Below are 26,187 nucleotides of genomic sequence, written 5' to 3' on the forward strand. Positions count from 1 at the left end.
CTATGGACTAGATACTCTGATTGTAGGTTAAGAGAAGGAGACTTTTCAAATGAACTAATTTTTCTAAAACTGGACCCTCCATACCTGTAGGTTCTGCCTCCATGGATTGAACCAACTGCAGACTGAAAATATTAAAAAATACATTTGCTGCTGTACTGAACTATACAGACTTTTTTTCCTTGTCCTTATTCCCTAAACAATACAGCATAACATTGCATAGCATTTACATTGTATTAAATATAATAAGAAATCGAGACAAGATTTAAAGTATACGGGCGAATGTGTGTAGGATTCCATGCCAATGCTACGCCATTCTATACAGAATCTGAACATCTGCAGATGTGGTAGCCAAGTGGATCCTGGAACCAATATCCTGCTGATAGGGAAGGTTGACAGTAAAAAGTGAATGTTTAGCCCCACTCTATTTAAATCCCAAAATGTTGCTTTTAGAACTAGAGAATGATGTTTGGTAACCACTAATGGTTACCTCTGGGTGTTAGAGTTACCAGTGATTTTTCTTTTCTTTTGGTTCTTTTCTGTGTTCTAGTTCCTGCAATGAAGAGCTCCTAGCCACATCCATACTAAAATGGCAAGGTGGTGGCAGGGCCAACGCAGGAAACCTTGAGCTGGGGAGGGGCCTTCAGGGGTCCCAGTCCCTCCTCTGCCCACAGCAGGCTGCCGGTCCAGGGTGACCTGCCTCACCCGTGCGGAATGAGGGGCTGGGCTGGAGCGACCCCTCTAAGCCCCTCCAGCCCCACCCTGCTCCTCTGAAGCACGTGGTTCTGATGCAGGGTTCTCCAGAAGCCAGAATCAACAGGACACTAGGCGATTTGTTAGGGGCATGGGCTCACATGGTCCCAGAGCACGGCAAGTCCTGCCATGGGCCCGTGGCAGGTTAGAGAACCAGAGAAACAGGCGACCGAGTTCCAAGGCACAGACCCAGGGAAGCCCAGGGTGAAACCCCAATCCGGGCGGAAGGCCTGAGAGCTCTGGGGAAGGGGAGGAGGGGACGGGGCGGAAGCTGCAGGTGCAAGTCCCAAAGTCCAAAGGCCGAGAACTTGGCACTCTGACGCCCAAGGATGGGAGGAAACAGCGCGGGAGCCCCTCCCAGAGGTCGGGAAGCGCAGAATGAGCGAGAATGCACCCCACTTCCGCCCTCTGTTTCCTTCCGGGCCTCCAGCCAATAGGCTGATGCCCGCCCACATGGGGGGCGGGGCTTCTGCACACGGTCCGCCCCTCGCCAACCTAGACCCACCTTCTCAGACACACCCAGAAACGGGCTTCCCCTGCCACCAGGCCTCCTTTCCTCCAATCAAGTTGACGTCAGAATTGACCAGCATCCTTCCAACAGGCACGTTAGAGGTTGCCAAGGAAGCAGAGTAAAGGGTTATCTTCAAATAAATTAAATGGCCCCTGGTAGTCACAGAGTAAGTGACCTGAAGCTGTCGGTTCCTCCGTGGGGATATCTTAGGAGCTACAGAGGCCTAGCTTCTGGAACGTGTCCCCTCTGCCAACTGCTCAGGCTTCTTCTAGCCCCACACTCTCAGGCTCTGGGAAGCAGATACCTGCAGGAAGCTCTGTAAACACAGATTTCTTTTCCCCAGGACTGACTTTAGTGCGTAATTATCCATTTTGGTTTTATCTTGCCCCCTTGGTGCTAGAAGCGTTGCTGGCTCAAAGGAACCTGGGGTTCGATGGGAGGTAGAGGAGAGGAAATAAGCTGCAGTAGCAGGGTGAGAGGCTGGGGGAGGCAGCTACTGAGGAAGCACAGAGGGCAGCCTCATGGGAGGAGTGCATTCCTGGAGGCAGCCCTGCCTCATAGAAGTTAGTCTCCGTAGGCTCATTCTTTCCCTGGATCAGATGGGAATTTCTCCAACATCAGGCGAGCCCCAAACTATTGGCAACTAGGGCAATTAGAAGCCCCAATAACAGTAAGCATCAGGGGAAGCATCCTCTCCCACCAGACCTGAGTTTCCTTTGACTAATGAAAAAGATGGGGGAATCCCACCATAACAAGTGGCCTGGCTCAGGGAGCCTCTCTGTCTTCCCATGTCTAAGGCTCCCACCCTGTACCCAGAGACATCAGGGAAGCTGAAGGGAATTGGAAGGTGCCTGGCCTGGGAAGCCTCTGGTCCCTGTGGAACTGAGACTTCCATCTCCCACCTAGAGAGACTCTACCCTCTCAGGTAGCCCCAGAAGATCCAGTGTGAGCCCCAGGAGCACCAGCTAAACCGTGCAGAACAAAATGTGACAAATGCTCAGAAAACTGAACTGCCCTTTTAAGCACAATCCTTACAAGTCAGCCAGGACCCTCATACAAAATCAAAACACGGTGACTGCCTCCTAAAGTAGAAGATTTAAGTATGAGCCAGAGTCTTATAACAATGGACAAAATGTCCTCAATGCAATGGAATATCACTGGTCCTACCAAGAGCCTGAAAAATCTCAACTTAAGTGATTCTAACGTAGCAGATGTTGGAATTATCGGACAAGAATTTCAAAACCACTGTCATAAAAATGCTTTCACAGTCAATTAGAAATTCTCTAGAAATAAATAAAAGATAAAAATCTCAGCAAATAGGAGATATAAAAATTAAATGGGGGACTCTGGGCATAGTTCAGTGATACAGCGTGTTGAGCAACCTTGACTAGTGCTTTCTTAAAATAGCCATTTAGTGTTGGGAGAACTGCATGAATCCTTTTAAGGTCAGCATTTCCAGTAACCTAACTATCTTCTACTAGGATCCATCTCTTAGAGCTTCTACCACTTCAACACTGCCACACTGGGGACCAAGCTTCCAGCACATGGACCTTGAAGACACTCTCAAATCATAACCATATCATAGCACTTAATGTTAGAACAGAAGTGGTACAAAAAGGAACTAAGACTGGAACACTGATATTTTCCTGTGGTTTGAAGGATAGGTTATTAAAACACTCTTCTTCAGACTAGCTACAAATACCCCTGGTCCAATAGAGAAGCTTTGCTCTTCAGGATTTCCAGCAGTCCCTAACCCTCTGGTGGGTACTTGGGACTGTCCTCCTCCTCCAGGTCCAAAAGCAGCTAGCAGGGGGTGAGAATAGAGAGAGAGGACATGACCTCAAGCGTTCCCCTTCCAGCAGGCTCTCTCCAGCTACGTAGATATGCCCTCAGTTTGTTGAAATGCCAAGTGAAAGGATGGGAGGTTCACTTCAGCCCTTCAGAGAGGGAAATATGAAGGCTCTCAACCTCCAGTGATCTCACAGCAAGACACTTGGGATTCTTCTGGAAGCAACTGTGGAAAACTGGAGACCACCTCTTCAAGGAGTCCTGAGCCAGGGGTGTTCATTGAGTGTGTGGAAGCTAACTGACTTTCCAGGAGGAGGAGCATCCCTGAGACTGAGTGCCCAGGGAGGAAATCCTGCCTAGTGGGAACCTGGACTTCTCCAGAACCAGGGACAGCAACGCATCGTCCTCCTTAGCCAATCCAAGGAGCATCCTGTAGGCTTTATGCCTTCCAGTGCTCCGTGGTAGTTGGGGAAGGATAATTATTCTCACTTTGCATCCAAGTAAACCTTGCTTGAGCTCAGTTAAATGGTTGCCCCTGGTCCAAGATAGCGTGGTTTCCTCTGTTCCCCAGAGATGGTCCCCGAGGCTTGAATTGGGACCCACTTAAAATGAGGATACTTTCGTTGCAGATTTCTGGGCCCCTATGGAGCTTGGGGTGTTCTTTTCCAGCCCTTCAGGCCTTATTTGTTAACGTTTGGCTAAAGAATCAGAAATGGGCATGTGTCAATTTTCCCAAATATGGAGCCATATGAGCTGTGGGTTTCTATTTTCTAAGTGCCTGAGATACATTAGTGAATTATAATGTCCAAATTTTACGTGGCCCAGACAAAGGGTAGCCACTTCCAAGATTCACTGTGTTTTGAAAGACCTTGCTTATGCCAAGCCTGTAAGCAAATTTTGGATTCCTTTCTGGCGCTTGGTATAGGATTCTTTATAAAAAAATTTTTTTTGTAGGTGTAGATGGGCATAATGCCTTTATTTTATTTGTTTACTTTTATTTGGTGCTGAGGATCAAACCCAGTGTCTCACACATGCAAGGGAAGCACTGTGCCACTGAGCTACAGCCCCAGCCCCTTTGTAGAGGTTTCTGTAGCATGGTCCAATGTAGGTAGATTTGCTCAGCAATGTTATCTTACATGCTGTTATTTTTATTTCTTAAGAAACTGAATATCCAAGGTCTCTTCTACTGCCTCTAGGGGTTTTTCCAGAGATATTTTGGCAGCTTCTTCTACTCAAAGATTGTTTATTGATTTTCAAATAAACAAACAAAAAGCAAACCCTAGTCTTTTAACACTCAATTATCTTCTATCCTCACTCTCAAGAGTAGCCTCCATCTATTTTCCTAGCTGTGGTTTACGCTTTTTCTCTTTCACCATGCCCTGTGAAAATAAAACATGTTGGAGTTTTAACAAGACATCAGGTTCCAGTAGATAACATTCGTGTGAAGTTAAACTTCATGTTTATTTGTATTTTTTCTTGATACTTCTAATATTTCTCATAGCACCATATGGGCTATGTTTATCATCTATTCTATCCTCTGTGGCTGGATTTTTTGTTTGTTGTTTGTTTGTTTGATAATCCGCAAGCTCACAAAAACAAACAAAAAAGAATCGTCAAATTATAAAAGTTGTTTTACTCAAGACTATTTTGATTTAGTTTGGTATTCTCTTTTCCAGAGTCTCCTCCAGGAGTTATTATATGAAAAGACTAAATGAAGTGCAAGTTTCTGTTTGGAAGGACATACCAGGTGTAAGGTACTACCCAATTACAATACTTTCAATTGCAGTAATAGAAGACTCAACTCAAATGGTATAAACAGTGAAGAAAGTTTGCCATATCCCATTAGATCAGTCCCTAAGTAGGGTAACTCCTAGTTGGTTAATTCAGTGACTTGGTGACCTCAGAGTCATCTTCCTCTTTGCCATCCTTGGGCTCCCTTCCCAAGTATGACTGGCCTTGTTCTCAAGATGGCAATGTCTTACGGAAGGGGCCAATTCTCTCTCTCCATGTTTTTCTATGAATGATGAACCCTGTCTAAGATTATCCCAGGAAAATGTCCCCTTATATCCCATCAGCTTACAGTTACCACCTATAAGCAAGCAGGGTGTAACTGGAGGAGGTGGTTTGCTAGGGGCATACCTTTGGGGTTTATATTTTGTTCCTGGTGAGCCAGTTCTGTGTCTCTCTCTCTCTCTCTCTCTGCTTCCTATTTGACATGTCCTGAGCAGTTTTCCTCCTCCAGGCCCTTCTGCCATGATGTTCTGCCTCACTTTGGGCCCAGAGCAATGGAGTCATCCAATCATGAACTGAACCTCTGAAACGTCGACCTAAACTACATTTTTCTTCCTCTACATTGTTCTTGCAGTTCTTTGGGTCACAGTGGTACAAAAGGTGACTAAAATAGTTTGAGATGTTGGATGTTAACTTTTCATTGCTATGATAAAATGCCTGAGAAAATCAACTTAATGGAGAAATTTTTTGTTGTTGTTGTTCTGTTTTTGTTTTGTTTTAGGCTCATGGTTTCAGTCTGTGGTCGCTGGTTCTGTTGCTCTCAGGTCTGTGATGAGGTGGAAACATCATGACATAAGGGCATAGCAGGAGAAACTACTCATGGTAGCCAAGAAACAGTAGGGGTGGAGGAAAGGACAAGATACAGGCAGCCCCCCAAGGACCATTCCCATCAATTCAGTTCTACCTCCTATATTTTCCACCATCTCCCAATAATGCCGTCAGCTATGAATCTCTCCATGGATTTGATTATTCCATTAACGAGGTCAGAGGCCCCATGATCCAGTCACTTCCCAAGCCCCCACCTCTGAATATGGCAGAATTGGAGACTAGGAAGTCCAAGCATGAACCTTGGGGGACATTCCAGATCCAACCCATAACAATTGGAAAGTAGTGAGAATGGCTCAGTGGCAACAATTGTACAATTTTAATATACCTACTGCCCCTGGAGAGTGAATTCAAAAACTATTAAACCCGGAACATTCAAAGTTATGTAGGTTTTACCACAATTTTTAAAAATGAGGGAAAAAAAATCATTTGGCTGCTTTCCCAAGCCTATCTTACTTCCCCCAGAAAATTTTGCACTCACATTGTGGTCTTGATTTGACAAGCAGACCCACCTAAGATGAGGCTCCTCCATGGCAGACATCATGCTTGAAGCCCACTTTCAAACCCAAGTCTTAGGTACCACGAAGCTCCAGTACAACAAGCACCAATAAAACGAGAGGCCCAGGCTGGACGTCGGCCTCCAAGATGTTGCCTTGGAGCACTGGTTTCTTTGCAGCTCCCTGGGCCAGTTACAAAGTAAAATTCTTCCTGATTGCGTTGGAGGAAACAGAGATGGACGTGTCTCTTGTTACTAGAACCTCCTTGCATTACCATAAAACACCATCAGACCTTTCTCCAGAAGGTGCCTATTTTTCTTGAAATGTACGAAGGAAAAGGAATTTTAACAAGGTTCCAGGAAGTTATATCCATATTCTGCATGGATGCTGAGCTTTATTTCTTAAATCTATATTCAGAAATATTCCAGTCTTAAGCACTATAGATCTAACTTCTGGCATTCTTCAGAGAAACACTCGTGTCTGGCAGCCTCTCCCCGGCCCTAGCTGGCTACTTGGACCTGTTGTCTTCTCTCTCTCTCTGCTTTTTTTTTTTTTTTTTGTACCAGAGATTGTCCCCAGGGGTGCTTAACCACTGAGTCAATCCCCACCCCTTTTTATTTTTTATTTTGATACCAGGTCTCACTAAGTTGCTGAGGCTGCCTTTGAACTTGCGATCCTCCTGCCTCTGCCTCTGAGCACCTGGGATTACAGCTGGGCACCCTGATGCCAAGTCAAAGTGTATTTCTTAAAGGTTTTGAGAAAAAAGGAAATTGAAAGTCTCTGCTTAGAAATAAACATTTTAAGCCAAATGCAATGGCACACGCCTGTAATTCCAGCAGCTCAGGAGGCTGAGGCAAGAGGATGGTGAGTTCAAAGCCAGCATTAGCAAAATCGAGGTGCTAAGCAACTCAGTGAGACCCTGACTCTAAATAAAATGCAAAATAGGGCTGGGGATGTGGCTCAGTGGTTGAGAGCCCCTGAGTTCAATTTTGGTACCCCCAAATTAAATAAAAATGAATAAATAACCATTTTAGTTTGCTTTTTCCTGATGCCGTGACTTTCTCCTTAACTTGTTGGCCCTGTGTGGCCGTCTTTCCCTTCCTACCAACAGGAGAGTCATCCTGTCCGTTGGCATCGGTTTCTCCAGCTCACTCAGGTCCATCACCAAGACAGCAGGCTGTTTGCTCAAAAGTCAGTTATTTCAGCCGTGCACCAAGCAGACAGATACACAGGACAAAATCCTGCTCACATGTTCACCATTTTCCTCTTACAGTCATTTCTCTGGCAAGACGTTGACACAGCCACTCACGCCTCCAACCAAATAAATGCACTGAGAGTTCAAATTAAATACGCCATCATGATAATTTATTGATGAAAGCATTGTCCAGGAATGTCTCATCATTTAGGAAACGTACAAGTTCATTGGAGATGATTCAAACTCATAAAATATTGATTAAATACAGGCACTTAGGGAGCCCAAACTCTGTGAATTGCGACAAATACTGAGGTTGGCCTCTTAAACCATGTTTCTTTGGGCAAAGAAAACAAACAAGTCTTTAGAAACTATTCTTCCTCCCAGGTGTCACTTGGCATTTCTGCAGACCGTGTCCAATTCCCCTTATCCCACCCCTTCCGGCTTCTCCATAAACCACCGCTTTCTGCTCCAGGTTGAAAAGATCACTTGTATGGAGTAGAGTCTGCTTCCTGCAAAGCAAAGTGAAAATTAAGTAGCCCAGTGTCATTTCATCTGACTCTAGCCCAGCCTGTGACCACCCGACAATCACGAACCCTTGAGCTTGGGCCATATATGCGATACAGTTCCATTTAATGCAAGGAATTTCAGAGGTGGGGGAGGGGAGGGGCAAGTGCCGTTCCATGATTCTCAAGACTCTGCTATAGCCTTCAGGGCAATATCATAAATATTGGTCATTGTCACAGTATCCCCACTACCTTTGAATCCTTGAAGACAGAGACAGTTTTTTACTTCTAGTACCTGATGCACACAGCAGGTGTGCAGTTGCTCTCAGTGAGTGAGCATTCTAGCACTCTTTATTCTGAGAAAATTCAGGCCCTGTGCCACAGACTCCGCAGCTTCCTTTCTCTGTCTCAGAAGGCATCTGCTACAGTTAGCACTTGGAGCGCTCCCTAAGGCCCATGTGTCCCCAAGTGGGTTCTATTGAGAGGTAGCAGTACCTTTAAAAGGGGAGGCCTAGAGGAAGGTTTTCTGGTCATTGGGGGAAAGTTATTGAGGTGGATACTTGGATCCCATCCCCTCACCTCCCTCTCTTTCACTTCCCCTCCACGAGGTGAATGGCTTTGTTCCACGACACACCTTCTGCCATGATGTGCGGCCTTGTCAGAGGCCCAAAAGCAATGTCACAGGCCCAAACAACCAGGGACTGGAATCTGCAAAACTGTGAGCCAAAATAAGCCTTTTCTCTTTATAAGTTAGTTACCACAGATATTTGTTATAGCAATGAAAAGCTGACTCACATCTGTGCAATAATATATCATCTTGTTCTCTCCTATTTCAGAAGAAGGGTGTGCATTTTGAAGTCAAATAGACATGGATCAAATCTTAGCTCTGCTCATTATCCAGACCGACACTTCTCCAACTTCACTGCACACGTGAAGCAGCTGGAAATCACGTTAGATGCGGTGCTAATTTGGTAGGTCTCTGGTGAGGCCCAAGCTCGCAAGTGAGGCTCATGCTGTGGATCCATGGACCACAGACTTTGAATAACCAGTCTCCAGGGTCTAAGTGGTCTTGGTCGAGTTGCTTAAACTATCTGAGCCCATTCGCTTCATTGAGGACAATCAGGAGGTTATAGAATAGACGGTCAAGTTTGCATTTGGCTTCCCCTAATAGGAACCAGACAAACAGTGGTTGAAGCAAGTAAGGGCTTTGTTTTTTCCTCATTGGGCTGGTGTTGCTGCTTAAGGAACCAAGTTCCTTGGCTCTTTCTACTCCACCATCCTTAACAAATGGAGATTCACCCTCCAGGCCACTGGATACTCTGTCTGTACATCTGCCTTCTAGGAAGACAGGAAGAGGGAAGAGTAAAGGGTAAAGGACAAAATGCATGTGCCAGTTGACTCTGTTTTTAAAAAAACAAAGATAAATAATAACTCACCTCAAAGCCCCACCCTGTAGGTGTCAGTTCTGGGTCAGGACACACCGCTGCAGCTTGAGCATGTGACAAGGTGAATATTCCAGCTGGGTACATTGCTGCCCTGAGCAAAACAGAGGAGTTACCAGGAGGGGGGCAGGGAAGCATGAACACCCGCTCACCGGTAGCAGTGTCTGATGCAAATATCTACTGTACGCTATTGTAATGGCACCCACGAGGCACCAGGCCCAGCACAGCATCTGCTAGAGTCCCTAGTACATCCTCTCCAGGAATGCTGCATTTAGGGTTTCTTTTCTGCGTCTTCCCTTCCCCACTTACTCATCTCTCCTAGTCTCAAAAACTTTCTTCCCAGCTTCCTCCAGGCCTTCCGCCATCTTGCCTGACTCACCATTCATCACCATGGCAACCACCTGCCTTCAAGGGGCTCCATGACTGCATTCTCAAAACTCAGAACCATCACCCTAAACACTCACCCAACAGTTTCTTCTCAAAGCCCTTCTCACTGAACCTCTGGGAGGTCTTTTAAGGCCTGTGCACACTCCTCTTTAAAACACCAACCTAGGAAGGCCTGAATGGGATTAAAAGGTTGGCCCTACTGCTAACCAGAAGAAGGAACTCCTCTCTCCCTGGCTCTCTGAAGTCTTCTGCCTTCTGAACCAAACTCGGACTGGAATTTACACCCTTGGTTCTTCTGGTTCCCAGGCTTTGGACTCAGACTGGAACTCTACCTTTAGTTCTCTGGCATACCCGCTGCACATGTTGGGCCTTTGCGGCCTCCATGCCCACAGGAACCAATCCCTTATAATACTGTGCATCTGTAATGTATATTTTATGTATTACATCTATGCCGTATCGAATTGGTTCCTTTTTCTCTGGAGAACCTAAACTAATACAATGCATAAGGAATACAGGCCAAAGGCTGTAATACCTGCATAGATAAATCCAAGATTTCAGGGCTAAGCTGAGTGGCTGACTTGGTTGCATTTCTTGCTTCAACCCATGTGACAAGGTGGATATTGATTTATTGATTTAAGTTGATAACAAGTCAATGAAAGAAAGAACAACACAGTATATGCAAAGGCGACTTTCATAAGACGGCAAAATCAGTACAGATGTAATTACTACTTTGCATAATGTCATTAGAAGTAAAACTGAATATATTAAAAATATATTTGAATTTTCTGGGAGTTATCATGAAACTCTTAGCATACAGAAGTTTTAAATGATCTTGTTATTACTTTTATTTTTAACAATTTCTCTGAACAGAACATTTTTTGTACCCAAATGGAACATTTTTAAAGAATTAAAACTAGTTCAATATTATTTAAAAGAAACCATAGTGCATTAACTTTTAGAAGTTAGTACAGAGCACACCAACTCAAGCAGATGAAAAAAAGAAAAGTAGGAATCGAAAACACAGCAAAGATCATTTTCCCCAAATATTTAAACTTACATCATTGACTTCAGTATATTATGTTTTGCTTTAGATGTAAGACTTTAAACTTTTTATGCACTAAAAAGAATTTATCAAAAAGAATGCTATTTGGCAGTGATAAAGGTGTGCGTCTGGGTATGGCAAAATAAGCTCTGGCTGTTTAGACTGGGAACACATTAAACTAGTCTTGGCCCCTTTTGCTGGCTGGGCTTCTGCCACGCCTGGAGCTCACAGTCCTTGGCACCATCCGTGCCTCCCTTCACCCAATCAACCTGCCTCTCCTCCCCAGCAGCCCTCCCACACAGCTGTCACTCACCCAGCCTCTGATCCCCATGATCAGCCAGTGGCCCCCGTGGATGCAGGGAGGCTATTTCTTTGCCATATGAGCTTGACACCATGGCACCTCTCCGTTCCTCACAGGCAGAGTGGCAATGATAATAACCTCTGCAGAGCTCTCCTGGGACCTACAGGAGGTAGCAGGTCCCAGTACGAAGCCCTGCCTGCACCTGACAGAGCCTTGGTGTGTGGGTTTCTTTTCCCTTGGTGATTTCTCACCTGGACAGTTGCAAACTTGCCCTAACAGGTTTCCATGCCACCAGCTCCCCGTCCCTCCTCCCCTCCAATCTATCCTCCTTGGGGAAGCCTCCAGGATTTTGCAAAATATAGACCTGTTTCCAGTTTTCTCTTTTTTGAAAACTTTCAGTGAGTCCCCCATTGCCTACGGAGTAAAACCTGAGCCCCTCACAAGAGCGCAGGAGGAATGTCTGTGATTCTAGACTCAGACATGCTTCTCTCTCGGCTGTCTCTCCGTATTTACCTCTTGACTCTGGTCTGGGCTTCTCAATTTGCCCACCTCCAGCCTTTGCTCAGGGCCCTTTCTCAACGTGGAATGCCCAGATTCCAGGGTTGCCTCCTCTTAGAAGCCACCTCCTTTCCCTCCAGTGTGGTGTGAAGAAACCTTTCGCTGCTCAACACATTATGCACCATGGTTTGAGGGCGTGCTGGGAGAGGAGTTATGGGTGAGTGGCTCCTGCCCCACTGCACATACCCAGGGAAGACAGGACTTCGCTTCCTGATCTCTGTTTGCTCAGCACCTGGCTCAGAATGAGAGTCCCTCATGAGTGACATTTAAAACCTGAGGAAGAGGGAATCTTGATTAAAGAAGGAGAGAAAGCTGCAAGCCAGAGAGATGCCTTGGCTATTCCACCAGAACAAGAATCGATATCCAAGGTCTTAACAATCCAGGGACAAAGGACATGCTGAGGTGGGTCTCCACGTTGCTTCCCTTAGTGAATTCCTACCGTCTCATGATTATCACAGTGAATCCTATTGGATTGGACTTTGGCCTTTGTTGTCTCTGGAATAGAAATGTCTAGTCCTGTCATCACAACCTCCTCCCTGGTGATCAAAGTCACAGGCCCTTAAGGAGGGACCTGCTTCTCCTTTTGCTGCTCCAGTTGCTCCTGCATATGGCAGAACGTCACCTTTATCCCTGTGCATGAATTATTACTTAGGGACAGCCTTCATTTAGAGCATGGTCGTCCGTCACAGATCCTAGGACTAGAGAGCCAACCAGGGCTTTTCAGAGTTCTTGCCATTGTAGTAAACGTTGATCTGCGTATGTTTTATAAAGGGAATCATGCAGTGTCTGTCCTTTGTGTCTGGCTTTGTTCCCTTAGCACACTGTTGCAAGGTGGGTTGTAGCATTATCATTTCATATATCGTATCATATCATATCATATCATATCATATCATATCATATCATATCATATCTACCCTGTCCTCTGAAAGTCTGCAAACCCCATGGTTTCACTTAAACTGATTTAATTTGATGAAAAGTTTATTATCTTCCTGTTTTGAAGAAATGAACGACAGTGGTAGACTCTTGGAAAATATCCTACAGAGATAATGGAAAAAGCAGTCCATGTGGACAATTTTATCTGTCCTTTCGTTCATCAGATTCCTGGGCATTCGCTATTTGTCTGATATAAGTGCTGGGTGTTGAAGATACCAAGATGAACAAGATGTCCAGGGCCTTGCTGTGCTCTCCTCCTGGAAATCCCATGGAGAGTCATGAGTCCTGTCATTTCAACATCAAATCCAAGGGACCATAGAGCAAATGATTCGTAACATTTGTGGAATGAATGAACACAGGATGACGTTCCATGCAACACAGAGGGAAGAGGTCCCTGCATAAGTACCTACTTATGACACGCTCTGTGTTCTCTCCCCTGTCTCTAGCCTAGGCCGAGTGAAATCCTGAGCCTGGACAGGGGATCATTGTGATGTAACACCCAGGTTGTAATACCCAACGACTATAAGGTCTTTGTTATGAGGAGACACTAGAGTTCATCTCCAGTGAGCTCCTGATTGTGAATGACTGTAGTTTCAAAGCACTTTAAAATTCGTCATATCTTTATTTCACCCAATAAAATGTGTGTGTGTGGCGGGGGGATATATGGTGGTGTCCCCACCCACTAGTCAGTGGATGCTAACTCAGAGCCAATTGCAAAGGAGAAATCGAAAGAGCTTAGTAGCAACCAAAGCTCCAAAGCTGGGCTCCTTTAGGCGGGAGAACTTTGGACAGGACTGAAGTTTGGGTCCGAGCACATCCTAGCTAGAGAACACCAGACAGGAGACCTTGCAGCTCTTGAATAGGCTGCAAATGCTAGGGACAGTTCAGGCAGCTTCCCCAGAAGCCAGAAACAAAGCAGAAGGCCAACAATCCAGCATGCTGCTCCTGGCTCCCTCCCTCCCTCCATTCTTTGGCCTCTTCTCTCACCCATATTCCATAGGCTGTCCCGAATCTAGTCTCTGTCTGACTTCCTTGCAATAAAAGAGGACCCTCCTCCACAAAGCAGAGTGAGCCCCCGGAAGCCCTATCCACTGTACCCCAGCCATGACCACCCAGGATGGGAGACCCAAGGATCAACTCAATGACCAGCTTTCTGGGATAGGATAGGCTGGTCCTCACACATACCCAGAACACTTCCCAGTGGGTACAAAGCATCCTCATCAAAGACACATAACAAGGACCCCCTCACACCCACACACACCTTCGTCTCTTTGTGCTTCAGTCCCCCCCCCCCAGGGAAGCAAGAGTGGGCCACTCCCACCAGCAGCCTCTCTGGGCCAGCCAGGTGGAGGGGTCACTTGGATTTCCCAAGCATATAAATAAGATGCCTGATCAATGGACTGGTCACTTAAATAGGCACTTCCTTCCACAGAATTTCAACTTAAAACCCCGACAAAGCCATCCTCAGAAAAACGTCCTCTTGTATTTATCTCTTCCATTTCACTTAATTAATCTGCAGTTCTCCTCACAGCTGTGTGATGAGGGAGAGTTTCTAAGAATTGAGTTTCTTCTAAGAACACGAGCTCATTTGCTCATTTGATTTGCCAAATGTAGCAAGGGAGTGTTTTCTCTCCACCTTCCCAAGATTTATGACGGGACTACTAATTTATTCTCTGTTAAATTGGGCATCTCTAACCTGGGAACACTGTTAGAAAATGAATGGGAGAGAGTGGTGTGCCATCAGAGTTCACTTGAACTGATGGGGACAATTAACAAAGTCCTCCCGAGTTTTATAAATACCAAGGAGCAAATGATGGAGTTGGAGCAAGAGATGCTACAGCCACCAAGAGAGAGGTTTCTCTGTCTTCTGGGACATGCAGTCAGCAAACTCATTCCACCTTACTTTACCTCCTCCTGGCAGACAAAGAGTAAAGTTTACTAAGATACATTGAAGGATTTCTCCAGGAGGAGAAGGTAAGGTCCTGGCTGAATGCCAGTAGTCTCCTAAGAAGAGCAGAGCTGATACCTCAGGTCCCCTCCACTTTGAAAAGTACTGAAGAGTGAGAGCTTGGAGCCAACCTGGCAGAGTGCAAATACAAATTCCACCACTTTACTAAGTTGTTTTACCTCCCTGTGCTTCTGTTTCCTCCAGGGAAAAATAGAAATAATAATGGCATTCCCCACTAGGGTTGTTATGGAAACTCCTTGAGATTACACATGTGGAGTTGTTAGTGCCCAGAAAGCTCGTACAGTTGTTCCCCTTTATCTAAGTCTTTGCCCATGTTTTTATTATCCATATTCAATCATGGACTGAAAACAATAAATGGAAAATCCTAGAAATTAAACATTTTGTGAATTTTAAACTGTATGCCATTCTGCTTAGTGTGATGAGACCATGTTTCATCCCATCTCCAGATGGAATGAATCATTCCTTTGTTCAGTATATCCACACTGTATACACTACCCTCCCGTTGGCCACTTAGTAGCCATCTTGGTTATCAGATCAATTGTTGTGGAATTACAGTGCTTGTGTTCAAGTAGTAGCCTAAGTCTATGTCATAATACAACATTTACCTTACTTCATCTTATCATGTAGTAGTGGTATCATCTTACATCATCGTAAGGAGGATGAGTACAGTACAATAAGATATGTTGTGACTCTCAGACCACATGGGTATAATTTTTATTATAGTAGACTTTTATGATTGCTCCATTTTATGATGTTGTTCATCTCTTGCTACACCTAACTTTTAAATTAAACTTTATTCTGGGTGTGTACATATATATAAGAAGAAAACCTACTATATACAGAGGGCTCAGAGCTGTCCTCAGCCCCAGGCATCTACTGGGGGTCTTGGTACATATTCCTGGAAAGCTTACCCATTTCCTGGGAGAAAACAAAATTAATCCATTAATGAGGGGTGAATTCTTGAGGGCCCCACTGCCCCTCCAAGCCTCAACATAAGCTTTGGTGGGGACAGATCCTCTTCAGACCATAGCGTGAGGAATGGAGGCCACCAGGGGTGTCATGTGCTGCAGGTGGTGGGAAGGATGGATACCTGGCTAAGAACAGGCAGAAAGGAGCCCTGAAGGACCCCCAGATGCACTGAAGGAGCTATATCTTCCCTGGTCTGGGAGAAGCCAGCAACAGCTCTCATGATGAGCCTCGAATCTGGCTTTTGAAAACCCCTCCTGACTTGAGAGTAGCTGATAAATTGGAAGGGCGGAAGGGTGGAGAGAGAGAGAGGGAGACAGATTTGCAGGAAGCCAGGCCCAACAGCCCCGGAAAGAGAAAGTGGCTCGTCCATTGTAATCAGAAGGCTGTTAGGTGGAAAATCATTCCCTTAACACGGGCGTCCTACTTAAGAGACTATGTTTTTGACTGTCAAAAGGCGGTATTCAATTCTATTACCCAAAGAGTACATCGTTCCTCTGATAAAAGATTCGAGAGAGGAAGCGGTAATAAGAACATAATAAGCCGAGAGAAAATGCACTTCTCCAAATCCCCCGAGTCTTATTTCATTGGATATATTTGAAAGTTCTATTGTTAAAATAAGTTTAAATTGTATGATGGGAAGAAATGTCACTCTCATCACCTACTTTAATGGAAAGTCTCATCTTAGAGGCAGGGAGATACTTTGACAAATGGATGAAAGCAGTTTGGTGTCTCTGACTTGACAGGGGCTCAGGGTGGGGCTGTGAATTCTTGCAGGCCCCACGCTCTGGAAGACTCGGGTCTGTGCTGTTCCAGATCAACCGCTTCATTGCTTAAGGCCACCATTTCTTTTTCCCCCAAAGGCTGATGAGACCCTGAATGCTTGTCACACACACTTAAGCAGCATTGTGAGGATTAATGAACTGCCTTTGGTCAAAAAATACAGGATTATGAAGATTTTAGTCAACTCGCACCATTCTTTATGAAAAATCTGGCTGCTGGAGAAACCATAAAATTCACCAAAGGAACTGCATGGAAATCGATGGAAGCGTTCTAACTGCCGTTACGAATGGAAACAGGATTCGGAGTGTTGGAAAGAGTGGAAGTCAGCTGTCAGGAAAATACTGCTATGTGACCGTGAGCCCTGGCAGAGTCCTGGAAGCCGAAGCCCTGAGAACCTTCATTTCCCTGTAAGAATCTCTCTAAAGAAAAAGGTCATCCGTCACACCAGTGTTTTGATGTGCTGTGGTCAGAAACAGAAAGCCACCTGAACAAATTCAAGAAAGAGAATTGTGGGTGGCAGCAGTAGCTCAGTGGTAGAACTGGCCTAGTATGTGAAAGGTCCTGAGATCCACCCCCAGCCAAACAAAAAAGAGAAAGAAAGAGAGTTCAAATACATTGTAATCCTACCTAACATTTTTAAGCACTTAACATGTGTCAGAAACTGTGCTAAGCCTTTTAAAGGTCAGTTCTCATTTAAGCCTCACAATAACCCCACGAAGTTGGCGACCTCACTCCATTACACAACAAAGACCGAGGTCCAGAGAGGTTAAGGGACTTACTTGAACTCTCACAGCTCCAATGAAGCAGTCAGTGTCCAAATTCAATTGTTAGCCACTCTAAGGCCGAACTCAAAAGACTTAATTTGCCTTAGATTATAAACTGCATAGGCCCTGAAACTGTTCTGGCCCAAGGCAGAGCTAAGGGCTCTCTCTCTCTCTCTCTCTCTCTCTCTCCTTTATTTGGGGGGTAGGGGGTGAGGTACCAGGAATTGAACTCAGGGACACTCAATCACTGAGCCACATCCCCAGTATTTTATTTAGAGACAGGGTCTCACTGAGTTGCTTAGCTCCACACTGTTGTTGAGGCTGGCTTTGAACTGGAGATCCTCCTATCTCAGCCTCCGGAGCCACTGGGATTATAGGTGGGCACCACCACGCCCTATTGGGTTGTCTCTCTTGACCTTTCTACTTCCACCACCCTGAAACACTAGTATTTCTCCTTCCTTATAGCTTTGACTAACAAAGACTGGCTCTGGCCCCAAGCCTCCCTGTGCCCTCACAAGCGAAGCCTTGCTGCTGAACCAGTCCTGTCTCTTTAAGACCTGCTGGGGTTTGGGAGTGTTCTTCCCCACGGTTCTTGTGCTGGGCCAGGTCCTCAGTGGACAATGGAAGAGGGGATGGAACCTTTAAGGTTGGTCTAGCACAAGGAAGCTAGGTCATTGAGGGATTGTCCTCAGGAGGTGCTAGTACGGGTCCCCCAGAGTGAGTTACGGATAAAAGAAAGTTGTCAGAACAGGGAGCAAGACTGGTCCCTCCTGCTGTCTGGCTTCTTGTCTCACCGTGTGACCTCTTCATATGCCCTCCAGTCCTTGGGAGGCCATCTGCCACCAGGCCCTGACCAGAGCAAGCCAAAGCCTTGAGCCTCCCTCAGCTAAATTAACCTCTTCTCCTTACAAATGGTCTAGCCTCTGGTGTTTTGTTATAAAAACAGAAAACAGACTAAAACAAGGCTTAATTCCAAATTCTTGTGAAAAGAATCACCAAGACCTAGCGCATCTTTTCAAGTTAGGCTCCCAGGAGGTCAGCGCTCTCTAGCCAATCAGCGCTGGCCTCTCTAGGGTCAACGGGGCAGTCCAGCAGCAAGGCCAAGGTGAGGCCTTTGGAGCTGAGCACAGACACTTACACGGAGGGTCAGTTGGGCAGAGAGGCAAAGATCAGGGGCTCTGGCACACACCCGAGGGACGGGGCATTGCAAATCAGCACCTAGTCCCCAGCCCGGGGCTCCTCCTCAAGAGGTGGGGACTGAGGACCTATATGGTCTGCTGGGGACCAGGTGGCCAATGGTCAGGGTCAAGGACCATGGACTATGGAACTGGTCAAAAATTCTCAACATCAGGGCTTGTCCCAAACTCCATAACTGCATTTTTGTTTATGTCTTTTTTATTTCCCTAGACCTAAAACTTTAGTTTTCTTCATTCTCTTCCTTCCTCGGCCTCCAAAATGAATCCGTTTGTTTGTTCCCCCATTCTCAGAATTTACAGTTGGTTCCAACTCTTTAGCTATCCACTAAGCCAAGTCCACTCTCCAGCTGCACCAGTTGAACAAATAGTCACACAGCAATCGCGACTGTTCTGCGAGAAAGGACTGTTATCACCTCCTGATTGCAGGTAAGAAAACTGAGGCCCAGAGAGCTTAAAGAATTGGTCCAGAGTCACGCAGCTCAGATGTAGCCGACCAGGGCTCAGAGTCCTGCAGATGTCCCTGTGCTCTTAAGCATGTGCCTGAGAGCCTACTGTGTGCCACCTCCTGCCCACCTGCAGCTATGATCTGTGCAGATGCCTCGGCCAGTATCTGGGAACTTGGTTCCCCAAAATGTCCTCAGTCAACAGGGAACTGATAAGGGTGACTTCCCGGCCCCCAGACTATGCAAACAATGTGATTTACGCTGAAGACACGCCTTCCTTCCAGGGATGTGGAATTTGGGTAGATGCTAAGCAGGGAGCACCCAGGCGCTGTCTGGTGAGAACCTTGGACACTACATCTCTAAGGGGCTCTCCTGCAGAGAAGTGTCCAGCTGCTGGGGGAGGAGTGGGCTTGGGGGACCTCGTGTAGGAGGGGTCGCCGCAGTCTCTGCCCCCTCTTCCTGGGGATCAGCTCCTGCCATCTTTCCTACGTCACCACCCTGCAGGCCACAGTTCTGAGCTACAGACCGATGCTGCTCCACGGTGCCTTGGGCCCGCAGAGCATTGGACTGGCTGCTGCCCTTCCTGGTGACTGTGGAGGGCCAGGGCAGGTGAGAATCGACCTCCCAGCTGTCTCCCTGACTCCTGGTGCTCCGCCTATTCTGTCCCTGCCTGCCTGAGACCCCTGGGCTCTGGCCCTGCCCCAATCCAACCCCTGCCCACTGAAGGTGGCAGAGCTGTCTGTGCTCCTCGGCTCCCTGGGACTTTGGCAAATGAAGGAGAGAAGGCCATCAGCTGTCCTTTCTCAGAAGTATCACCTTTTGTTTTGACAATTTACCCCCCACCCCCCATGAAGGGTGTTAAATTTTCCTTTTGTTGAGAAAAGCAGGGTGATAACTGATAGGAGTTGTGGGTCAATGGCCCCTCACCAACTGTGGCCAATGAAGTTGGTAATTCATTGTCTTGGTCCATTCTAAGATTGGGTTATTATTTTTAATTTTTATTATTAATCGTTCAAAACATCACAAAGCTCTTGACATATCATATTTCATACATTTGATTCAAGTGGGTTATGAACTCCCATTTTTACCCCGTATACAGATTGCAGCATCAAAAAAAACTAACCCAGATGTGATTCTGCAATCCGGATTATTTTTTTTTTAATCACAAATCTGTATCTCTTACCTTTCTGGAGCCTCAAATTAAGTGTCCCACATCTGACAAGGGCCTTCTTGCTGTGTCACCCAGGGTGCAAGGCAGAAGGGCCAGGGAAGAGAGGAGAGGGAGATCAGGAGCAAGAGGTGGTTTAAGACTCTTTTAAACTCACCGCCTCGCAGATGGGGTCATTAATCAGTTTATGAAGACAAAGCCCTCGGGCCCTAATCACCTCTTGGAGTCCCTCCTCTCAGTCCTTTGCATCAGTAATAATTTCCAACACGTGAATTTTGGGGGGACATGTTTAATCCACAGCAGTAACCCCACTTTCATCCCTTTATTCTTTAGGTCTATCTTTTTTAAAAAAAGAAAAAAATCAATGGCCGGTGAAATCCAGAAATCTGGCAACCCTTAATCAGGAGCAAAGTCCAAATTCCTTCAGCACCTGGCACTCTGAAGTCTCCCCTGTACTTTCATCTGTCTTTCCAGCGCTTTCTGTCCCCAGTCTGCCAACAGGACCATACCTCCTGGCTTCTTACTCCAAGTCCTTTCCCTGGGTCAGCCCTTTTTGTGGTTTAGATATGAGGTGTGTCCCCCCCCCCCAAAAAAAAAGCTCACGTGTGAGATAATGCAATAAGGTCTGAGGTGAAATGATTGGGTTCTGAGAGTCTTAACCTAATCAGTGCATTAATCGCCTTATAGGGATTAACTGGGTGGTGACTGCAGGCAGGTAGGGTGTGGTTAGAGGAGCTGGGTCAATGGGGGCGTGCCCTTGGCCTTTATATTTTGCCTGTGGTGAGGGGAGTCTCTCTCTCCCACGCCCTGAGCTGCTTTCCTCTGCCACACTCTTCTGCCAAGATGTTCTGCATGGCCTCAGGCTCAGATCAATAGTGGTGGCCCTCTAAGGACTGAGACCTCTGAAACCTTGAGCCTCCAAATAAACCTTTCCTTCTGGAATTGTTCTTGCAAGGTCTTTTTGTTGCAGAGCCTTCTGGGAGACCGAGGCAGCATGAAGACCCCCCTTCAGACCCCAACTCTTGCAATCAGGTCAGAAAGATTTCAGACATGCCACTCAGAGTAACAGGCATGAGTTTATTGAAGGGATAAGGAAAAGCAAAAGGGGACACTCTCAAGGGAGAGAGTGGGTCCTCTCAGAGAGGAGAGGGACAAGATAATTCTCCTACACTCCAGTTTTATCAGGGGTCCCAAAGAACTTTCCAGAGAGCCCCACCCAGCTCCACCTCTTAACTTTTGACTGACAGCCACATGACATCAGATTTTCAAGTCCCCCACCTCCGTGACAACTCTAGGTCACTTTGGCCCAGGCGGACCAGTTCTAATTGGATTCTTAGCCATGAATTCTTATGGATTCCTGTGATTGACATTATTTCAGGCTTGCATTTCTCCTGCAGGTAATAAGGAGTTTGCTGAGGGATGTGACATCTCCTGTCCACTGAAGCCAGCGAGGGTTGCAGGTAAATGGCTTCTTGGAAAAGAAAGCAGGTGGGGGTCAGCACAGTGGGCCCATTTTATGGAATGATTCCCTTAACCCTGTCTTCCCCAAATCTGCATCTGTCTGTCCATTATCATTTTGATCACAGCAGCAAAAAGCTGACTACAACAGCTCCCCCTTGAGGGTGCCTCAGCCTACCACCCTTCCTCCCCAAAACTGCCCCCTCTAATCAACCCCACCTGTGTTAGATGTGGAAAAATGAAAAAAAAAAATCCCAAGATAATGTGGCCTGGGAAAGGGGAGTGAAAAATATAAGCCAAATACTGATAGCTTTCATCTCTTTCAAGATAAATCCTTTTCAGATGCTGGCCACTGTTTGGGGAGAAAGTGTCTCATCAAACCTGGATGAACCTCTTGTGTTTCCTAGATTAGGAAACACTAATCTCTTCCAAGATAAATCCTCTCCATGTGCGGCCACCAACTCCCAACCCCGAGACCCAAATGCCTTGGACCCAAACTGACACGCTCTCAGGGTAACCTACAGAATGAGCTCAAACTCCTCCTTGACCAGTGGCTCATTTTCCACCAGGAAAGTGGGTCCTTTCCAGTGGCTGTCATCCCGCTCCTGAACAAAAGGCTGAGATGACCTGTGAAGTCTGCGTCCAGCCTGGTCCTTTTGTGCCAACAACTGGCCCCAGCTCTTCTCGTTTGTCCAGGTTAGACCTTTCTGCATTTCTGCCCTTGGCAAAGCCTGTCGCTGCCCAGCCTTCAGGGCCCCAGAGCCTGTCCCCAGGCCTGGCAGGAAGTGCCCACGGAACAGGGTGGATGCCTCTCTGCTGGCCCCACTTGAGTTGAGCTGATGTTAGTCCAGGTCACCCACAGTGAGAGCCAGGAGAGGGAATGAATGTCAAGGCTTAAAAGCAGAAGCAACATGGCTCCTTTGTGATCTGGTGGCTCTCACCTGGAACAAAGAGGCCACTTGGGGGACTACAGCTGAGGCTGAAGCCCAGCTAATGCCGAGAGATCGCCATTCAGACTCCACCTGTCAATCACAGATAGAGGACTGGAACCCGGTTCAGAGGGCCCAGGGCAGTGGAAATGGTTCTGAGCCATGATGGCAATCACGTGAGTTACCGTAAAGGCACCCTTCCTTCAAGACGTTGAACTTGGGGTAGACTGCTGTCAGGGGATAGAGAAGAGCTCTTCCTATTTAGACCTACCTGTCCCCCCCACCCCAAGTATTTCATTGTTCCCCAAGTAGCAAGGTTGTTTCCCCAAATAAAACATTTTAAAAATGAAGTAGGTAAAAATAAACAATGGCCCCATCGGTCGGCCAGGCCACGGATGCTCTCAGAAGTGCAGGTTTGGCCTCAGCGGGGGAAACGAGGAGACCACAGTAAACCATGCACAACAGACCTGCTGCCGGGGGCAGTGTCGCATGTACCCAACGTCCTCTGAGTGCAGACTCATGGATAGATTCTGCTTCCACCATCAAGCCAAATAAAATGCTTTCTAAAAAGTATTAGGCAAACCTTCCCCAGCTGAGACTCTCCGGAGCCACCAGCTCCCTGGCCGGTCAGCAGTGTCCCCACCAGGGCTGATCCCACAGGTCTGGCTGCCCGGGTCCCTGCAGTCCCCAGGCTGCTTGCCTCTGCCTTAGCCTCTCCCTGAGCAGCCACCCTGGGTCCAGAGCTGACCTCCTCCCAGCGCCCTGTAGATCCAGTGTTCCTGGCGTCCCCTTTGTCTCAGTCTGCCCCTGAGCTGTCCCCACAGTTCTGGGGGGAGCCCCTTTCTTCTGCTGCTTCCTCCATCCAGAGCTTGACTCCAAGCCGTGGGGCCTCCGAGTGTCCTAGAGGGACCCTGCCTGTCTCCCCACTTCAGGGGTCAGCTCCTCCACTCCCTGTGTTCTCTCTGCAGCCCTGGCCTCCTCTGTCATCTGCCACATGTCACCCAGGACCAACCCGTAGGTCCCACCTGCCAGGCCCCTGCTGTCTCAGGGTTGCTTCGGCTGGGCCCACCCTGGTCCCTCCTGTTCTATGGTGGGACGCTGAGCCCTGCAGGCTGGGTGGCTCCAGGGTCAGCTCGTCCAGCTGGGCTCAGCCATGGGCCAGGGAGAGACGAGGGTTGGGCACGGTCTGGGGCACAGCTCTGGCCACCAGCCTTCCATGGCTCTAGCCTCATAGGAAACACCTGAGGAGGGTGGGCCTGTGAACGCCACCTTCTCCTTCATGTCCTCTTTTGGGGGTGGCAGTGGCTTCCCACCTCCTGCCCTGTGTCTACCTTCCCAGCTCCTCTCTCTGCAGTGTGATCGGTCTTGGCCTTCAGTCCTCTCTTTGGCGACAGATGCCATCCACCTCCAGAGCCGCCCACCCTGTCCTCTCTGTGACAGCCTCCTTGCTAGCCTCAACTTGCTGCCCTCCCACCTCCCAAACACAGGTGGCCGTATGTCTGCTTTGACTAGGACAATATCACTTTGCACATCGTCCCTGCTTGCTTATTCATGGAGACCTCGCCATTCATTCTCAAAACGATCCCCGTCAGGATGGTAATGGCGTGGGCAACCTGCCCTTCACCTCATTCTCACATGGTGCCCAGAGGGAACTTGCAAACACACAAGCCAGATGACATCATGCTCCTGCTTAAAACCCACCAAAACATACCCATCAGGAGGACTAGTAGCATTTAAAAAAGAAAGAAAGAAAGAAAACAAGGCCAGGTATGGTGGTTCACACCTATAATCCCAGCAGCTTGGGAGGCTGAGGCAGGAGGATTGCAAGTTCAAAGCCAGCCTCAGCAACTTAGTGAGGTCATGAGCAACTTAGCAAGACCCTGTCTCTAAATAAAATAACAGTAAAAAAGGGCTGCTGGGGATGTGGCTCAGTGATTGAGCACCCCTGGGCTCAATCCCCGGTACAAGGAAGGAAGGAGTAAGTTCTGGTGAAGATGTAGAGCAACTGGACTCCATGCACGGCTGGTGGGGATGGAAAATGATGTGAAACTACCACAGGATCCAAAAGACATGCTGACACACCCCAGAACCTTGAGGGTATTGTGGCTCAAGGTTATAAGTGAAACAAGCAGGCCCAGAAGGACAGACAGAAGGACAGGCACTGTGGGATTCCTCTTGTGGGAGGTGCCTAGAGGAGCCAGCTCACGGGTGCAGGTCGAATGGTGGGGCATGAACATAAAGTGTCCCCCAGTCCCGTGGGTTGAAGGCTCATTCCCGGCGCTCTAGGGTGGCGCTGTGGGGAAGTAACGGGCCCTCAGGGGCTCTGACCTCCCCAGTGGGTTAATAATTTGATGGCATAGTGATGGAAATCTTAGGAGGTGAGTCCCCTGGGAGGAAGCAGGTGATCCTGGAGGGATGTCCCTTGTCCTCAGCCCCTTTGCACACTCTGCCTCCCAGATGAGCAGCTGTCCCCCACCACACCCTTCCACCATGATGTGTCGCCTCATCCAGAGCCATGGACCCACAGATCCAAACCCAAATAAATCTCTCCTCCTCAAGTTGTTTGTGTCAGGTGTTTTGGTCACGATGACAAAAAGCTGGCCAACAGGGATTCCAGGGGGTCAGGGAAGAGGGAGTGGGGAGCTGGACTTCAGTGGGGACAGACTTTCCCCCTTAGCCAGATCTCCTGGATGGCCGGGGCTGGAGGTCTCACAACAATGTGACTGTGTTTAATGTCACTGAACTGCACACTTAAAGTGGTTAAAATGGCAAATTTTATGTTATGTATATTTTGCCATTTTTTTTTTTTAAAGACCTCCGAGGTCTTTTCATCAAATTTGAAATGAAGTTCATGGGGAAGACCAAGCCTAAAGGGCCTCTATCCATGGTCCTGCCCCTTGTCTCCCAGCAGGCTCCCACCCAGCCCCACTCACACTGACCTCCTCTCCTGGGCGGTCCCCCACTGCCGGCTTCCTGCCTCCTCCCAGGACCCTGGTTCCCCGATTCCCATGACTGTGCCTTGGCACTGCTCGGTCTGTATGGAGATGCTCCTCCACAGAGAGAAGGTTCCTGACCACGATGCCCTGGGGGGGCTCTCATTTAAAATTGTTAATGAACTTTGTGTAATAAATGGCATGTGTTAAAGGACTTTGGTGGGGTAGGAGGGTCAAGGACAGCTGAGGTCCTGGGGAGGTGGGGAATCTGGGAGTGACCTCCATCAAGGTGGGCTGGAGGAGGGAAGAATTGAGTGGCCAGAGGAAGCAGCCGGAAGGTCCGCAGAGTTCCACCTTGACTGTGGCTATCAAAACCTCCCGACAACACAGTTTGATTGACTGATTCATCTGACTCATGATCCAGTTTCTCCACATAGACAATCTTGACTACCTAAGAAAGAAAGAATCTTAAGTCTTCTTGTCGAAAATGTCCTCCCAAAGTGAATGGAAGTCCCTTCGAATTAAATTGGGCAAAAAAAAAAAAAGAATGATTCACGAATCAGGTAGCCCTCAGAACCAGCAAAGGCACAGAGAGCTCCATTCCACAAGAGGGGCAGACAGCGTTATGGACAGGAAACGGAGATGAGGCTCAGGGTCAGCTGCTCGGGTTAGAGTTCCGCTTACCTCATCGGAACGTGGCCTGATTGTAACCCAGTAGTGCCTACCCAAGCCGGACCGGCCTACCCTCCGGTGAAGAGCTTTCCCAACAACATAGGCTGGGCGTGTTGTGTCTTTCCACAATGTCAGAATGTATCCCACAATAAAGCTACATCAATTGCACTGACTTTAATTCACCGAGTATTCTTAGTTTCGTTTGGTAATCGTGACCCCGCAATCACAAGTTCTTTTATTTTATTCCCATCTTAATTACAAATACCTATGACATTTAAATCACACATCACACTCTACCCAATCATAGGTTACAGAAGGGCTGAGAAAGGGTTAAAATGGTCACAGGATTTAAAGAGAGGAGCATAGAGGTCAAAGCCCAGAGT

The 26,187-nt window shown here is 47.4% G+C and overlaps 2 long non-coding RNA genes across 6 annotated transcripts; one reads left to right on the top strand and one right to left on the bottom strand.

Moving 5' to 3' along the window:
- Positions 1-7,505: 7,505 nt before the first annotated feature.
- On the bottom strand, positions 7,506-20,119 carry LOC124089993 (uncharacterized). Of its 2 annotated transcripts, none has more exons than XR_006850909.2 (3): positions 19,828-20,119; positions 9,297-9,396; positions 7,506-7,866 (listed from the first exon to the last, which is right to left on the bottom strand). It is a non-coding gene; the product is annotated as an uncharacterized LOC124089993 (long non-coding RNA). The 2 variants fall into 2 exon arrangements; XR_006850908.2 differs by lacking the exon at positions 19,828-20,119 and adding an exon at positions 11,546-11,798.
- Positions 11,664-25,976, top strand: LOC124089995 (uncharacterized). Of its 4 annotated transcripts, XR_006850912.2 has the most exons (6): positions 11,664-11,992; positions 16,322-16,648; positions 18,493-19,253; positions 21,210-21,272; positions 21,840-21,966; positions 22,306-25,976. It is a non-coding gene; the product is annotated as an uncharacterized LOC124089995 (long non-coding RNA). The 4 variants fall into 4 exon arrangements; XR_009226495.1 differs by having other exon boundaries at positions 21,191-21,272; positions 21,840-25,976; XR_006850911.2 differs by having other exon boundaries at positions 21,840-25,976.
- The last annotated feature ends 211 nt before the right edge of the window (positions 25,977-26,187 follow it).

Source organism: Marmota monax, unplaced genomic scaffold (assembly GCF_021218885.2).
Source record: "Marmota monax isolate L192 unplaced genomic scaffold, Marmota_monax_Labrador192_F-V1.1 WCK01_AAM20220418_F8-fsc00210, whole genome shotgun sequence".
Taxonomy (NCBI): domain Eukaryota; kingdom Metazoa; phylum Chordata; class Mammalia; order Rodentia; family Sciuridae; genus Marmota; species Marmota monax.